The sequence below is a fragment of the Varroa jacobsoni genome, unplaced genomic scaffold (genome assembly GCF_002532875.2).
Source record: "Varroa jacobsoni isolate VJ856 unplaced genomic scaffold, vjacob_1.0 scaffold_907, whole genome shotgun sequence".
Taxonomy (NCBI): domain Eukaryota; kingdom Metazoa; phylum Arthropoda; class Arachnida; order Mesostigmata; family Varroidae; genus Varroa; species Varroa jacobsoni.
The window spans coordinates 353-19,370 of NW_019213809.1; the positions used below are offsets into that span (position 1 = coordinate 353).

General features: G+C 40.9%; 1 long non-coding RNA gene across 2 annotated transcripts in view; it reads left to right on the plus strand.

The window, feature by feature from the left end:
* Positions 1-981: 981 nt before the first annotated feature.
* The window catches only part of LOC111264865 (uncharacterized), a 24,447-nt gene continuing 6,410 nt past the window's right edge, over positions 982-19,018 (plus strand). Inside the window, exons 1-2 of one of the 2 annotated variants that reach the window (XR_015312840.1) lie at positions 982-1,255; positions 18,352-18,507. This is a non-coding gene — a long non-coding RNA (uncharacterized LOC111264865). Of the gene's footprint in view, positions 1,256-18,109; positions 18,187-18,351; positions 18,508-19,018 lie in introns of those variants that run through there. The other variant, XR_002683119.2, reaches the window with a different exon arrangement.

Consider the following 19,018-nt stretch of genomic DNA (forward strand, 5'->3'; position numbering starts at 1 on the left):
CGCACGAAAAACTATAATGTTAGCAATTTTACCTGTACACCTACTGCTTTTCAACAGCTTGTAACTGGAGTTTGTCTTTCCGTGAGTAGTGCGTGGTATCTACAATTGACAATAACGATACGATAACAAAAGTGCTTAAAACATCTATGACCAGTATATACTTCCGCGAGTCCTTCCTGGCAGATCTGGTTAGGAAAACAAGATAACTTTTGTCAACAACGACAAAGAAAAAAGGCCTGTCAACAACACCTATATGAGCCCTATAACACTTTGTTCCACTTTAGTTGATCCAGGTTAAGGCAGCTGGCAAACCTGGCTACAATCAATGGTAAATCACTGGCAGGTTTTACAATGCTTTTTACGTCGTATAACGCGTTTTCCTGATCAACAAATCCAACCAATTTTAAAGAAATCTCACCTAGAAGCCGAGTCCATACATCCCCCTCCGCCCTTCCTCTTCGAAAACAGCCGGATTCACCTGATCGCTAAGGCAAATACGCAATAGCACAAAGGCAGAGGGACACGGCCGAACTTATCCGGCCTTTGATAGCCTTCGTATAAAAAGGGTAACGCGAATTTTCCCTTCCACCTTTAGTCGGCTCTCTGATTTGCTCTATTCACTGACTGAAAGTGGGCTATGCCTCGCTCGGCTTCGCATCCGTCCCACGTAAACCTATGCGCGTACGTGTGACCCGTGCCTTTATTGCAAAACGTTATTCTGCTCACGTTGCAACCAGCGGGTGCCAGCAGTGAAAACGGAAAACAGTCCGGATCCGGCAGACAAGAAAGCGCCAGAAGTACCACTGTCGTGGTGTCGATAGTAAACCGCATCCAATCGGAACTTACTTTGGCCTGGTCGCTACTGCTAGCATTGTATCAAAGCCCTCAAGCAGAACAGAGTAGTGTTGAGGGCAAAAAGGCGTTGGTAAGATGGGTAAGGGGTAACATTGAAGACTTCTAGGTCTACCATCTGCCGACGGTCCTAGATGCAGTGAGTCTACTTGACGAAGTCAATTTTTTTCATCGATTTTCCGAGTCTCTTCGGGTGGAAAAGACCGCTGACATACTTGTCGTCAAAGTTGTGTCAATAGCAATGAAGAACGGGGCTAAGGAAACTGAGAATTGCTGATGTGAGTTACCACAGGTCTTCGATGAAGGATGCAACAGTGCCACACTTGGAATGTCTGAGTGGTGTGCGTATTCGCCTTCAGTATATACATCGGGCAGCGAGGAGGCAGCGAACGTTCTTTTCAAGGTACTGCTTTTTTTCACAGTACACAAATTTGTTTGACGCTACCGTACGCACAGAATACGGTTAACCTTAGGTATCCTCCTATTTGTTCCAGATAATTAGCAGAGCTAGTGTAAACTGCTTGGAGGCTGATAGAGGGAATTGCTTCAAGTAAGTGGATCGGACCGACGTCAAGCTAAATTCTAAGGGGTTGTGCATGTGGCGTTCTTGAGAGAGAGAGAGAGAGAGAGAGAGAATAAGTTTATTAGAAGTTGAGCGATTAATTGAGTCCTCATCGAAGTGCCTATTGCTGGCAAAAGTCTCAGGCAATTTGTACGACACATGAATTGAGCCTACGTCTCCAGTTCCATCCAAATTCCAAGGATGCGGCCACGTTTGAAAGCGTGTTATTTTTCAATAGAACGAGGTTCGGTTTTCTGAGAAGGTTCCAAAGCGACCGTCAAAGCATACGTGAGCAGCTAGAGTCGCGCACAGCCTGAGTCGAAGGTCAATTTAAAAGTTCGTTACTTCCGTCGGCCGCCATGTGTCAACCGGCATTACTGCTATGTGATTGTTGATTGGCAACGAATCTAGTTTTCACCTCGCGATAAAAAAAGCACCGCTGGCCAAATTGCTTCCGACGTTCACGATAAATAACCTATCTGTAAACCTTCGTAATTGTAGGACCACACAAGAGGAAAATTCAAGGAAGTGATTTGCGCCGGTTAGAACGGTGGCAGAGTAACGCGATGAGATGAGGCTATACAAAAGACAATGTGGAACGTATCGTTTAATCAGTGTGCTTAGAGAATTACGACTAACTAAAGTTAAGTTTTGGTATAGTAGTATTTGCAGACTAGGTTTACCCGAGCCAATTCAAATACATTTTGCTGTATTAAAAAAGAAGTGATATACGGCAGTAGAGGGTGCCTTATGGTTAAGAGAGAACGATTCTTTTTTGCTCATTTCCAAAAGCTGAAGCACTGCGTACGCGATCGGCAAAGGCACCGCTCCCCTGCTTCCATCTAGACTCTGTCCATATCTCAACATTTAGTTCGAGTTTTTGGACTGAATGAAGCTACGATTGCGTAAACGATTCGGTTTAATATAAGAAAATGGCTTTTCGAAACTTTCTCTTTTTGTCCGCTTAAGCGCCGACCACCCTCCGCTGTTGCAGCAGCTGCGGCAATGGACGGCAGACGCACTTTGTGTGGTTTTGGGTCGACGAGTCCAACAAAGCGCATTTTAGAAAAAATGTCTGAACGCTCTTAAGAGGGCGAGTACGTTTTTAGGAGTAAGCTGCCTCGACAAAACAACAAATCGAAGCAATTGATCTGTCCAAAAAATTCTAAATATCGTAGTTTTCCCGATATTTCGTATGATAAGATACATAGAGACGCTATTTACTAATTACGTTATGTCTTCGTTAGTATTAGGTTGAGCTGTTACGTGCACAGATGAGTATCGTATAGCAGTTGTACAGGAAACGTAATAAGTACCAATAATTGTTTTTTGCTTTTTTTAAATACACGATGCTAATAGACGATGCCGTCCATCCACCCTTCACAAGAACGATGACTCAAAACATTCAACAACAAACCTTCAGGTGTCCGAGGCGCCCTGCATCCCCTGGTAAATGCAGTTTTTTTTTCGCCTAACGCAGATCTATATATCATATGAAGATAAAGAAGTGCAGCCCTTTTGAGCCATATCGTAGACGGCCGCTGACTGCGAGTGGTTAATGTTGACACGGCAATGAGTGGAATTGGCGGAACGATTCGGGTTTTTTACATCGAGTTTCACCGTAGTGCACTACACGCATCGGGTTGGTTTTCGCATAGTAAAATGAAAGCAATCGTTAATGCTGTATACCGAACAGAACGAACGAATGTCTACATATATATATATATATGGCTGTATATATACCCCTGGTAGTCGTGCCGCCCCCGCCGCACAAGAGGACATTTACATAGCTGTTGATTACGTATGTACACAGGTACTTTATTGAATTATGTCGGTGAGAGATACTGGGTCGATACACTTGTCGTGTGTGTGTGTGTGTGTGACCCGCCTAGGAAAACAAACTTCAACAGTGAACCATTGTCTGAAACAATAACAATGCATGGCCATCTACCAAATTCTAGGAGATGTCATCACGAATCCATAGAATTTTGAAATTAGCGCCTGTTTCTGCTGTCGTTAGACGTTGTATCAGACGGCTGATTCCAAGTACGCAATAAAATTACATGTTATAATTGTGCCATTACGAAAACGGCCCGATTAGCGAGTGGGTTCTCATAAGCATCTCCCCAACAGCATCCGCTTAATACGAGGGCTCCGGTGAAAAATTTTTGACGTTCTATTAGAACTCCAATGATATTTTACTAAATCTATCGGCCTGCCTTTATCTAATTTCGCAAGTTGGACTCGGTTAATTTTGTTCGACAGATCACTGTTTGTTACCTATGATCTGCAAGTGCCTTGAAAAAATAGTACTAAACCACTATAGCCGTTAGCATATTTATATGTAGTTGTGCCAAAAAGCGCTATCGATCTCGTCGAATAACAATCGTTATATTTCAAGTTTATAGATACTGGAAAAATATAAACAAAACGAGTATTTTAGTTGTAAATTGAACATGCTTCAATGATACTTCATAGATACTGTACAAAAATAACAATATCAAGTATTTAATACTATATTTACCAGTCGACTAACTAGCTCGTCCAAGTTTACCTAGTTATCAAATGAACGAGACAGCAAATCATTATGCCTCTCGTGTTTTTAAGCTTAATTTATTAAGCGGAACATGTTAATTAGTGAAATTGTTTGTATTATGCTTCGTAATAATTTTATGAGTGGCTTCTCTTACAAACCTAACATATTGCCGTTTAGTTTTTCATAGTCCAACGATTGAAAAATCGTTGGCGGGTGGCGCGCTGCAAAATCAACAGATCAAACAGATCACTTCCCGCAAAGCATGTTGACAAAAACGCAAGTTGTTACCTTACCTACTTCTAGTTTGTGTGTGTGTATATATCAAAGGTGAGCAAACGGACTACAATGGCCTCTGCTAGTATCTATGCTGTTCTGTTCACGAGTGTCCTAATTCGACCAGAGCAAAACCCTGATAATGGCCGTGTCTTTGATACCTGTCAAATGAGCAGTACTAGAGCCAGTTCTCGAGTCAAGAACACAGCGTGTCTGAGCACACAAGTATTTCCAGTGGCTAGACGGAACCTCAAGCAGTGAACGTCGAAGACGCTGGTCTTCAATGAAACGATTGAGTAGGGTAGATATGTATTTAAGCTACAATGGTGGTAAAGGCAGCATAGCTACACCTATGTCAACACCAATGCTTGAAAGGAACTAGAGTGTTTCTTTCTAAGCACTGTTCAAACGTTACAGTATCAATGTTTCTGATTTCGAATGCTGCGGATCATCTATAGATTTGCTCGTATATTTTTTAGGACTCTAAGGGCACCCCTAGATGGCTCTTGCATACGTCTAACTACTAACCGTTTTCCGAAAGCATTTCAAAATGGTGGTATTATTTGGTTCGACATACCATATCCAAAGGGCAGTAATTAAATTAGGCAATACTTGAATGAAGGGAGAGCTTGAAGCAGAAGGAGAAGACAGATTTAGTAGTTGACGGAAAATAAATCACTGTCTGCAAACGAGGGGTATTTATAATAGGTAAACGAGGACACGTTGCTACGAGCTACTATGGATAAGTTTTTTGTGAAGTTTATGTTAGCCTCTAAAAATCACTTACCAAGTTGTCCTCAGGGGTCACTCATATACATATATCTATGAAATGTTTTGTATTTCCGTCTACGACAATAATACACGACCATGTCGTGATTAGCGCATAACAAGATGTAAACAGAAAAGTAAGATGATAGAAAAAAAAAAAAAAAAGTAAAACGAAAAGTTTTTATTACTCCAAGTTGCCCATAAAGCTGCCCTATAAAGTCTATGAGGGAGCCTGTATGAACGTGCTGCTAGCAGATTTTTTGGGTAACTCCTTGAAGGTGCCTGCTCTGCTTATTGCTATTAACTTCTGATACATCAACTACATAGAAATACAGACGTTACACTATGCTGAAGCACAGAAAAGGCCTGTGCTTTTGAGGCTATGGTCAACACTTCACTGTGATAAGCAGTATAGTCTAACAGAGCACTCGCTTCTGGAAGAAGTCTTTCGTCAAAAGCTGTACTGTAGTAAGTGTACGTACGATGAAAATTAACGTTGTTATCAATAAATCACGACGCAGCAAGTCGCTCATGGCCAATTTATATCTAGCTTAATACAGCGGCGTGCAACCATTGGCTAACGCTTTAGCATACCACAATCGTGCACATAAATTATCTACGTACAGCTCTCGTCAATGTGGAACCTATAGCCGGACGGCTGCCTGTAAAGTTATTTTGTCATCTTTGTTCAATATTCTCTCAGCGATTTCAACAAACTCATAATAACGAGCCATAGCACATAGATAAACGAAAAACGCTAATAATGAATAACATACAAAACCGATACGTGTATCACTATATGCCCAATATATACCACTCACAAGAAGTTCGCCTAGAAAATATTCGATCAAGCAGTAAGGACGGCCAACGAGAACATGGGGGGAATGTGTGAGTTATGGGTTGTCCGAACCTTTCTACTGAATAATAACGCTCTGGCATTGTCCTATCGTAAATACGAATTCATTGTAGCAACGTGAAGGTTACAACTGATTGCCGATTCCGCCAATCTTCGAGTGCTCTGACATGGTAACTTTACGGCACGCTTTGCTAACAATTCGAGCGTATTACAGACGAGAGCTACCCTGAATACCCGTTCAGAGGCGACATCAAAGGGTAGCAGACATGAGTAGATACTGCCGCCTACCACGGACCTACCCAAACGAGCCAGAGGCCACTAGAATCTTAGAAAAATCGGCATTGTCGAGGAACTTCGCCGTCGGCTACTTGGGAACGACCGCATACATAATTTTTCTAGCATGACGATAATAGTAATGATAATTTCTACCAGCGATGTGAGCTGCGAGTTAGATGATTCGACATGTAGGAAGTACTTATCGGTTTAAGTGCGCGAAATTTCAGCACCAACGATGTCAGGTCAAATAACAAGGATACAATGGGATACTTGGGCCTATCATTTAGGAGATGTTATTGTGGCGTGTGATATGGGCAAACTAAAAATAACGAACGCGTAACCGTACAGCCGAGCGTGAAAGACACGTCGGGCGAAATGACAAATACAGAATCGGCCGCTTCTTTTAGATATATTCGATATTATCTATTTAATGTAGGCATAGGCATAGTGTCATAATATTATCCAAAAATAAAAAGGATTTTTCACGCTGAAGCTTAACATCGTTTCTCCTATTGTGTTTAATTTACTGTATACGCGGATCGTTTACTACTCATCATTGATCTTTTCGAGAGGTGCATTCGAACGAGGCATTGGTAGCTTAATATTGCGTTGTTTACTTGGCGATAGAGCACAAGTTCTTTTTCCAGGTGACGTTACTGAATTTCGGCACAGTTTGTCCTGCGCTAGGGGCTCGATCGTCTGTCTGACAACGCATCGGTCGAATTGTTTATTTAGGTACCGCTGCTAAACTAAATCAAATGATTTAAAAAAAGAAAAAACAACGGCATGTCAGAACACTATCTAGAAATTCTGTAAGAAAAAGATAAGCGGTAGCAGTGAATTGCCTATATAACAGCTAGAAGCTGAATGAAATACCTGGACACTCTGAACCTCGCGTACATACGGTAGATCGAGTAAACGTTTTGCTTGACCTCAAATCAAGATCGTATCGTTTATTCTATTCGTTGTATTACAATTATCATCATTGACGTCGTTTATATTCAACCAGTTGAATAGTCGCTAGAGTTTGCTGGTCACCACAAAGTGCTCAATTAGTCTTTCTTTAAAATAACAATATATTATAGCCTAATTTGAGAATCATCATCTCTAAAAAGCTGCTCTATTTCTGTCCCATGCGTGTTAATGAAGCGAGACTTTTTTTGTTTGCCAGCAATTTTTTAGACGCCCAGATCCTGATTGTTCAAGAGACGATTAATAATTCGTAGACAATTATTTAACCAGAAATCAGGTTGTTACCTAAAGTACAGTACTAAAGTAAGTATAGGACGATAGATCGATTCGATACATGTATGTAACCTTTCCGTTCACTCATGAATTAACAACAAAAAGTAAACATTCGTACCTCTGCTTAACTTAAATTGCATTTATTAACGATGTCGATGTTCAAAAGTTACCGTTGTGTTGAATATGAGCGAAAGCAAAAGCACACAAAAGAAGAATAAGAAATACAAATTTGTCGGCTATTATTTGCCAACTGTTTTCGGTATTATTCGACGAAATGTAGGTTATACGCGTTTGATTTAACTAATAAATGTAAAATTTCACCTTTGTATAAGGAAAGTGCCATATTACCTTCCATTTATGACTCTGTCTGTAGCTAAAGTGCTGCAATCGTAAAGTTTGCTACCGGTAATATCTTATGGATAATTGGCACTTCTTCTATTGTACAACGGACGAGTAGTTCCTGGTAATTGTGTTCCTACCGGACTAGGCACAGCTGTGGATTGACAGCTAGCGTTGTCCTGTTTGACGAGCAAAGATTGCTAACCCGTTTCACCGCAGAAGATAGTTGGCGATAGGAGCGGTTTTCAGAAGGAAACTTGGCTTTCATTCCCACACCGTTGGTATCATTTGCTAGTGGGTCTGGAGACCCAGAGTCTAGCTGATAGCGAAGCGTTCTAGATGAAACACATCGATTCCATGGCATGAGGTTGTCGAAGCTTTGCATCCTGCCGAAACGGCAACTGTTAGCCAATCGAGAAAACGATGATGGGGGAAGAGAGAGCCGTCCAGGCATTCTCTCTCCGGCGAACTCAAATGTATTCATTCACTCAACGTGCAGCCGCTACACACTTCCAGTATCCTCGCGCACACCACTATGTGAGGGAGGTATGGACCGAGGGGGAAATTATGCTTATATATACTACTGCTTAATGCCAGGCCTCGGCTAGCAGACCCTTTGCTGTGGTTGTGGGGAAGGGTGTAATCCGTTGAGACCCGTACAGGCTTTCCATATCCGCCGAAATCAAATGCATTCTCTCACTTAACGTGAACTCACTATAGACACTTCCAGCATCGCTTGCGTACGCTATATGGTGTGAGGAGAAAAGGACCGGCGGCGGATGCTTATATATGCTTTAGTCTAATGCTGTATCCGGCCTAACCCAACCCTTCTCGGTGGTCAAGGGTGGAAGAAAGTGATAGTGACTGCTGTGGCCGGCGTTTCCGAAGCCACTATATTTTGCTTGCTTCTTTCCCCGTTAGCGACGGTCCCCTGTGGCAGTAATGGCATAATAGGGAGATATGCCACCGCACATCACTCAGAGCCACCGACCGATCCTAGTATCTCTTGCTGCTTTTTTCTGCAGTCTTTAGCCGCTTACCCTTCGCCAACTGAACCCTTTCTCTGTCATCCAAAGGCCTAGAGCGTCTGAGATCTCTCCATTTCCTTGGCAAGGATCAGCAGCCATCCCGGTTCTTATCCGATGCGCACTGCACCCAACAACCGAGCCCAACTCCTCGCCTCGGCCGATTTTCCGTCAATGGGTCTGTACAGACTTAGGCCAGAAGTAAAAAAAAAACAGTTCGGTAGCCATAGCCAGCTGCCGGAAGAGAGATATCGCACTGATTTTGTTGTCCTCGTTATTGTTGTCGTTGTTGCTGATACCACAGACCTCAGCTGCATAGTTCAACATAGTCCTCGATGGCTGGAAGTCATGTAGGGAGAGCTGGATATACGGTGGAAAGTGGGGGAAGTTGGTCTATGTGAGAAACGATGATAGCTGGATATCTCACGCTGTGTCATTTCAACCGTCCTGGTGCTACTAACACCGTTGTTACCTCCGATATACTGATGCTAGCGTGGCCGGTATACAGCTGCTACAAACATTATTATGTTGCTTAACTATTCAAGGAAGATTAGTGGAGAAAGGAAAGACCGATGAGCGGAAAGGAAAACAGGAAGCTGGGGAATACAAGGACTTTTCAGAACTAAGATCAATGCAGTATCTGTAACTGTCCAATATTTGCCGCTATCCATTTCCTTTTTTGAAGGGAATTTCTTGTTGGGAGGCGCCGAGGGTCAGAGACTTCCTGTCATAGCTTCTACGCCGAAAAAAAGCTTACCCGTCACATGTTCTTTTCAGGATCATGCTATTGTTATCATTTCCTTAACGGTGACAATTTTGGTCTAATTGACCTTAGACACCAAATTACTCTTGACGATATTGTCTAATTCAGCTTCTAATTCAAACAGTTTACTCGCCGAAAGGCTTAGGGCTTTATACGATATTACGAAACATGTATGAAATCGAACTTGGTAGGGAAGGCGGGCTAGGCAGCTGCACTGACAATCTAACGGGGTAGTGATAACCTAATCAGTTACATCAGTCATAACTTGAAGTGAAGAAGATTATGCGCTTTGATAGAAGTGAAGTTGAATATGCTTTTCAAGTAACTTATACAAACGTTCGATGTTTCTAATGCACATCTTATTCTCGATAAATATAGACTTCTGAACACTTCTCGCTGCTTTAGGATGCGCATTGTGTGGTGGTGTTATAGCGCTTAAAGACTTAGCCTAATTAGCATTTAATTATAAACGGAATTCGATAAACACTGAGTGGCACAATTCAAGCACACTACGCTTCGGCTGGGCTGCCTTTTTTGTTCGCTTAGTAAACGTACTTACGCCCATTCTCTAGTCACCATGTTAGTTTAGATAGCTTAATAACATTAGAATCGTAATGAATGAGAAGAGTAGGCTCCTAAAAAACAGGCTTATGTTGGAAACATTGCGCTTTGCTAAGAGCTGTAGTGCTCGATCTGCAAATTTCGAAACGCGACACACAACGACAAGGAAGAGGTGAACGTAAAGCGCATGAACTGGTCTGAGTTCGTGATGTGTTCGTAAGAAGTTTGTTAACGTCAAAGGCCGATTCCTTCGGTTCTCTTTGAAAGCAGAATCTGCATAACCAGGTTTTACACAAAAGATCCGAAGAGGCTCGCAAGCCAATTCATAGACGTATCGGCGATATTCTTCAAGCACGAACTTGACACTAGCTAAATGACTTCCTATTACTCGACCTAGGTTTGCTATCATGTTGATGCTGAAAACCTACGAATGTCGTAGGCTGCAACGTAAGGAACACTTGCTGCGAAGAGGTCAGACCGTGCGTTTACATGTACTCAAATATTAATCCGTTCGGGATTATTTAACAGGTCGAAACATCTCAATAACCCCGCAGCGTTAGCAAACGAATGTTGGTAAATATTTAAATGACTATAAGCTGTTTCAATATTTAAGAAAAAGTCGTTTTAACGACAAAGCTACCGCTTAATGTCGAAAGCCAATATTCAGCCACTGAATTCCTGCTTTCCCAAGATGAGGGAGCCAGTATAATCTGTCAAAGATTGGGGAAGACTATGGACAAATCGAATTTTAACCAAATAATAACTTCGTTGCTGGCGCAATTATTTTTAGGACGGAATTTGGAATATTTAAAATTACACTAAGGAGGGCTAGATCTCAGAGTTTTAAACGTAAAAACGAGTTAGCTGTCGTTACTCAGGCAGCACGCCTTATATCGGCCTTAAACCGTATTTAAAGACGTATTATGAATTTGTGACAAAAATAGTAAAATTAAAGTAGGAAATTTACTGGATCTATAACAGATGGACCCAAGTGCGCTACGCGTTAGCGGAAAAAAGAAGCAATTAGTTTAGGCAAAAATGATTTCTAGAAAACCTCTATCGATGTGTGGCTCAACAATCAACAGCACACGGTGCAGTTATTCGATCACAATGGACGACCTCACTGGCGCGCGCCAATCATGGCCCAAATCGGGGAACACCGAATTTGACCTCCATATTTTCTAGCATTAAATTAGGGTTACGTCGATTGCTCCCTTGCCTCAAAGACGACAATAGGTAGCGTCACGCGTCCTGAAACAAGCTATCAACAACAAGATAAAATATGGTAACGCAGATTATAAGTGTATAGTTGCTGAGAAGCTTCCACCAGAAAGCTGGCTTGATCATGTGAGTAATAAAAGCGCACATCACACACCGAAGTATATGTGCTTTTAAAGTTATTCAAGTTTTTCAACTTATGATATAGCTTTGGGCGCTCTAATAATTAGATGGTCGAAGTTGCATATCCGAAACCAACAGAAAATGGCAAGCTTTTGGCGTACGTAGCCTATGCGTGCACCACTTAAACATAAAGTCTTGTCTACTTGCTGATCTTATAACGAGAAAAGTTCTTAATAGAAACGCGGTAGAGTTATTCCTCTGAGCTGCAACAGCGGGCAAATTCGGCCTATTGGCGGACGCGCAGTTACGTCTCAAGCAAACTTCTCAAGTTCTGCAAGCCAATATTTATTTATTTGTATATATCTCGGCTGACATTAGAAGTGAGCTTGTTTTCACTGAAAGTAGTTGAGGAGTTCAAAAACTCTATATCAATGTGGATTAGTTCCTTTTTGTTGCTATTTACTGTCATAAACTTCTAAACTTTATCTGTGACTATTGTCCACATAGGTATAAATATATAAAAAAAAAAAACAGAAAATCACAGACTGTCATTTATGAGATTTGCTTTTGCAATCCACGCTTTGGTGGTGCTCTCTCAGGACATGCGTTCAGCGATCTTTCTCAAGCATATCTTTTGTCGTCAGACTTCAGTTGGGCGGTTTGGTGTTAGCTAATAATCGAATTCGTTCTAGATTTCAAGAGGTGCGACAAAATATACATACTTTGTTTACTGTAATATATAATTTATAATATTTACTGTATTGAAATTTAATTTTATTACATATTAAGATACGCATTACTCACTTAGAATCTTGGAAAAGATAACAATCTGTCTGAATACTATTTGCTAAATATGGTGGACGATAGAGACTCGCTCTGCAGCTGTTACAGTGTCACCACCGTGATTTTGACGGTGTGAGGTAGAAGCTTATCCTGCAGTACGAATAATAGTTTATCTGTATTCACTGATCTTACCTGCTTAATAAAGAGTCTTTAATCATCTCCAGCTGCTAAAAATACACAATCGAAGAACTAGGACTTGCGGTGAGTGTCTGCAATTGTCGTAGAAGATCTGTTATTACCACAAGTAATTTTTCAATGCAAGAATGGGTTACTGTTTTCGCGTGAAAACAAAGACAGGCGAGCCTTTGCTTGTCTTTGCTGTTGATTGCTACTCAAATCATGCGACACTATGTGTCCAATTTTTGCTCTACGAATGTGAAAACGGCTGATGTTTTTATATTTACCAGATCCGATAAATGTCTGATAAAACACCCGTAAACTTGAGATGGGCTGGCTTCCGCCACAGTTCTGAACACCTCCTTGTTTTTCACAGCTGCACATGACCTTCCGCCAGACCCATTTTTGAGTTCTGAATTTCCTGCTTGGCTTTTATTTTAACACTAATAGCTTATGCAATTTCTGGTAGTATAATTTTCATGGAATACTTGGGTTTGTACATATGTTGAGATAAGCAACATTTGCCGCTGTAGCTTCAAGACAAAAAGCCATGTTTTTGGGTCACTTAAATTATGCGATGCTGCATCTCTCACCGCAACCCGCTTGCTAATATGTGTCTGAACGGCCAGATCCGCGTGAACACTATTACATCCGAAAAAGGTACGTGTGCATCTAGGAGACAAAAAAAAAAACTGAGCAAAATATTGGGCCGTTATAAAATGGCATCGCGTAATTCATCCCATTTCGAAATATGGGTTAGACTTTACTCACGTTTCATATCCACATACCTATATGAGTATATCCTTACATAAGAAAGACCTATTCAGCATTCCTCTTTGGAAACAAACGGTGAGTGCAGTATTTAATATCTGTGAGTTCTTTGCTACGGTTCACAAGTCGTCGAAACAGTCCGTTGCATTTAATCGCTATTATCTTCGACTGTAGACTGGCCTTGCCTAGACGGTAATTGACCTTGATAGCTCTAATGTCGCAGTAATCTTCGCTATCGATCTTGCCTCGTAGCTTTGGTAACTATCAACCACCGTCTCTTTTTTACCTGCCAAAAAGTTATTATGTTGGCTATATCCAAGACCAGCGATATACAGTATCACCAATGAGTAAAGACACGAGATAAAATAAGCAAAACATGTTCTATGCGCGTTTCGTTTGATATAATTATCTTGCTATATGTTGATATAGTAAATCACAGGTTAATGGGCAACTATGCGATATCGAATACGCTAGATCGTCGTGATGAGTCACCGCTGTCAGTGTCTAAACGAACGCTGAATTAATACAAGTTAAAGGTAAAACAGGTCACGTGCTGTTCGAGCTTGTCCGAACCCATAGAACTCTCGTATAGTCCATCGATATGACTATTTGTGAAATTTTCTGAAACAGGGAGCTATAGAGCTACCTTTTACTGCGCGAAGGATCGTAAAGCGAACGTAGATCAGGCACATTTATCTGATGTTGGATTGTTGTAGTCATCGACAGTATTTTGGTCTTTACCATAGGGTTTGTCGATACGACGTCCGCTGCAGATGAAATAGCTATATTTGGTAAAGAAGGATATTTAGTTAAACCTCAAAGGGAGCCTGTAATATTTCAGCGTTTCGAATGCCTTCAACCGTGTGGATATAGAGTTGCTGTTCGACAACACAGGACATTTGCTAACCTATTTATTAATTTATTGACAGGCACTTGAAAAGGCTTGCCGACACATTGTATAGCTACATGTATATTTGGCACGTTGGTAAAGTATATGTGAGTCATCTCAATTTGGTCTAGCTATCCTGACATGAAGGCACGGCACCTATGACAAAAAAAAAGGAGACCTTTCAGCATGTCACGACAGACCGCATATGCCAGCCAAGTTTTGATTGACGATATGTCAAATCAGAAGCTGATAGCAGATCAGCCATTTTGCTGTACAAATCAATTCATAACGTTCTCTGAAAATAGTATGATCTTCTCAAAGAAAGCAAGGCTGTCCGGTCTGCCGTGAAGTTGAAACATGTTTGCCATATCATACCCATAATGCCTATAGCTTTCCAGATCTAAGCGGGTGAAAGAATCGATCAGGCTTACATCCGTACGGCCGAAACAGGCAAAGTACTACCCGATCCATTATCGTCCCACAATTGTAGGCGGTACGAAGCCAAAACGAAACGAAAATTTTCAAAGAGCGCTTTTTACACTTATAGATATGGTCAAGAAAAAAAAAAAAAAAAATGCTTAACATTGTTGAACAAACTGCAAGACGTCCACTCTGCACAGAGTACATATTACGTAGAATCGCCGACTTTTCACGTATAGCTGTGATGTTGGTTTTTGCTGTGTTGTATTTGCGTCGTAATAGAAAAATTATTGAGTATAGCAGCAGATCAAATATGGCAGTCGGAACGAACACATCCGATAGTGAATGATATCATATGCCTAACGTTTTCCGTCCAACGGGATTAAGGCCAGTAAGGATTTTCTCTGGTCGTTACAATTCCCAGACGAACTAAATGGTAATAATATAATTCATTTAATACATTTTTATTTCTCATAAACGTATTGTTTGAGTTATGACCTTTCGACGATTGCTCAGTATTTAGCTAGATAGGTGTTTAATATCTTAGTATGTTTGTATTTTTCGTGATTTACAAAAATTCACGAACACTTTCGACGCTCGATATAATTGAATAAACAATCTGTTTTTCTGCTTTAACATGATATGTTCTATTTAAAATATTGATCCAGTATCACGTCAGCCTACCTTTGCCTATTTAGTACGAAAAATATTGTCGATTCGAGATGTTCGTATAGGCACTAGATTATCTAATGTGGTATAAACAGGTAGCCGATGCTTATTACGTAACATTTACAGACGATCGATCATAGGCAATGCCAACGCTTGGTACGGTCGCCATCGTTGAATTGGCCTAAAAAAAAAATAAAGCCACCTGACGCTAAATATAACTTAATTAAATTAACCAATCAGTCAACGAGGATGAAAGCGTTTCGGTGGCTGCTAGCGATTTCGATCCCTTGTTCAGTTGATCTGATTACTGAAATGACGGAAACATAAGATACGCCGAAGGCCGAGTAAGTAAGCCTTTGGGATCTGCTACGCACACGCATCTCGCGCACCGATTCGGGTTACTTAATGAAGGCTGATATTTTTACGAGGAATAGATGACTGCCGGCCTGTTAAGAGCTGAAGGTCTGCTCGAGAGGGAGCTCGTTCAGCGAACGGGAAATACGCTTACTGTTATAGTTCAGCGCTCACGGGACAGACAGAATTATAAAAACTTTCCAAAAAAAAGGTTCCAAAGTTTCGTTCAAATAGAACTAGCGTAAATAAAATGAGTATGAATAACTGCCACGAGTCACCTGACTATACACGTACTCTGTGCATACACAGCGCGCATCAGAAGTTACGTAAATGCAAGTAGGTTCGTATTATAGATTGCTGTATACCTAACACGCAGCTTTAAATTAGGCCATATTTTTGATAGCTAACGCAAAGGAATTAGGCTTAACTATGCTCTTTGAACCATTCTGGTGCTTATTACGACGCGAGGACGAATAAATATTAAATGTGTAATACGAAATTCAATTGCACTTTCCGAACGCATTTGCATACTGCAACAATCGTGTGCCTAAGCTCAAATGTTCGCTAGCTTACTGCGACATTCAAGTAGTTCAGGCCCAATTTTTGCCAACGATAGGCTAAAACGTGTGACCGCTCGCCTGGCCAATGGTGCTAGACCATATTCAAAGTAGATGTACATAAATGTAGGTAACCTTTCAAAGGAAGTCATCTCCAATCGCATACAAGTTTCCAGAGATACCTGCGGCAATTCGCATGGTATTACGCAAAAAGTTTAAATCACCTTATAACCGTAAAAAGTTTCAGGAATATCTGGCCGATTTTAATGAGCAGTTTCAAAAATAAATTGTTTTACTTCTTCTTAATTAGGCCGACTACGATATTTTGTATCTTTACGCGTTACATAGAAGGATTCACATAGTATTTCCACAAAAAAAAGCTATCGATATTAGTAGGAAAGGAATAGTCTTAGCTGACCATTAATTAGGTTGTTTAACTATTGTATGGGCCAACAGGCCCTGTGTCAGTATCGCCCTGGCTGAAAAATCCGTCCGCTTCTGATTCGCATTGAGACTAAAAACGAATCTGTAACCTTAAATAGGATTATCGTCAAGTTCATTGCACATTTCCAGCTTCGTGCTGCTTCGACCAGTCCACGGGAAGCTTCCCACGAACCCCGAAGAGACACATGGCGCCCTTGATATCATTAAAAGCAGCCTTCCAAAGCGCTGCGGAGAGCCAACCAGCAGGTCAAAACTTTCAGGCACCAATGTCTAATTTGTCCTCACGAGACACCTGTTAACGCAGCGTGTTCGCAGCGTAAGGATCTCGCCCGGGCAGTGGCGCTAGCACTGGTGCTCCTTAAACGAAGTTCGTCCGATGAGTTTCTCGAAAGCTGCTTTTTTCCTATGTCAGAGTTAAACAGTAGCCTTAAGAAACAAATAGGCCTGAGATAAACGTAAACAAATCATTTTGAGATTTAGGTAAGGCTAGATGGCTTGATAGCGGTTAACCAAATAGCTCTTCTTATCTGAAATGATGATGAAAAACATTATTCTTGGTAATATCGTTTCTTTTCTTAGTGTGGAATCGTCGAAACACAATGCTCGGTATGATCCATTCTTCAAACAATTGAAAATGTATTATTTGAATAGATTAAGATTTGTATTATGGCACAAGTTATTTTATCATCTATTGATTTCTTCATTACGCTGATGAGGTATAGATGTAATATTTAAATCAGATATTTTTCTCATCTTTCCCAAGTATCACGTTAAACTCAAGACAACGTCCATAATGAAATAAATTGCCCTAATTTGAGAAGTCAGTTCAGCTTTATTCTGCGGACGCTTGAAGGACTTAGTTACGTGCTTGCATTTTACGTGAACAAATGAAACGGCTAGAGCGTCCTCGAACGGCAAAATGCGGCGTAAGTACGTAGTAGGGGGCTTTTCAGCCAAATCGTTCAGCTGTTCTTTTGCCAAATGAACCCGACGGAATCGAGTTTTACGCGGAGACCGTGAGAACCTAGTGTTTACCATAGCCTACTTGTATGGTGATATATAAGAGAAGAGTGAAAAAAAAAAAAAGCGACGACGCAATGATACGACGTGTACAATCTTCACCCGACGCGCAGATACGTACGGCACTTTAATAAAGTAAGTAGACGAAAGAGAGTAAATAGTCCGAGTGAACTGTCATTTTAAATGTTTGATGGATACACCGAACTGGCCTCTTCAACATTAAGACACTGATTCAATGAAACAATGCATGTTTTGTCGATAAGAGGCAAACAAAAAACGAGCCGAGACATCGCTCTGTGACTATTAGTTCGAAAGTGTCAAGTGTAACAAAGGAAGAGCGGATGGTAGTGATGATGTACTGAACAAAGCAAGCAGGAAGATTTAATGTGCCGGAAAGAACGATCATAATAACGTTTAGTTTTCGGCGATTTCTATCCGAAAACAGCTCAAAAGAGAATAGCTTGCCCCAGGATCCCAGATCGAAGTTACTTCGATTGAATTGTACTAACAATATTTCGATATTTAATAAACACACTGGCCAGCTCCAGCGTTATAAACATATTAAATTCAATTTTACTAATACCCGTCCTACAGGGATAGTGGAGAAGTAGTCCACTCTACGCAGTAACAACTAGTCTCTTACTCCAGGCAATAATTTCGAAGTATTTCAAAGATGGCCGCTATGCATCGATGACTTTGCAAAATGTACTTGTTATTTATTTGATTTGATATTTATCCTTCAGCGCGCACTTTAGCTAATGACGTTTCGACTGATCTCAAAATGAGTAAATGTACTATTTTTATAGTTTAGATAGTTTTCTATTAATGAAACGTATTTGCAACTAACGGCGTTCCATTTTACCGTTCTAGGCTACATACTGCTACTTGCAGCAAGCAAACGGATCCGCATGTTAGTCGAAGACTGTCCGAGTGCTCGTTGAAACTTTTACGATTTAAGCTGACCTACAAGTGAAACGACCCCGATTGACGGGATAGAGCAGACTTCATGAGGAGCTACTTCACGAGGTGAGGCTAGATAGATTTCTTGAAAATTTTCATAGATAGATGTATGCATTGATAGGTATGATCACAGCCAGGTAACCGAGGGAGAGAGGACGTACATAACCACGCTAGCAAGATGCTCTATTTTTGAATAAACTCATAGGTAAGTGCTGCACTAACATAATACACAGACACAATGTGATCTAAATCATCATGCAGTGACCCGCTGATCAGAAGCGGGTTGCTATCAGATGCGACGCAATCCATATCAGTTGTTAGATGTTGGTAATTAATTAAGTCGGCGAGGATTTTTACACCAATTGGCGATCCTCAACACCGAAAATTGTCATCGATGTCGATCATCGAAAATCATGAAAATGGGGCAACACAATTGCAACATTTTTACGTGGACCAGATGAGAAAGATGTGGTTCGTAGCCATACGAACAAATGCGATGGACAATATGTCTATCAATGCCCACCAATAGCGCACTGCATTTGCAAAACACCTATACAATTAAACTACTACTATATAT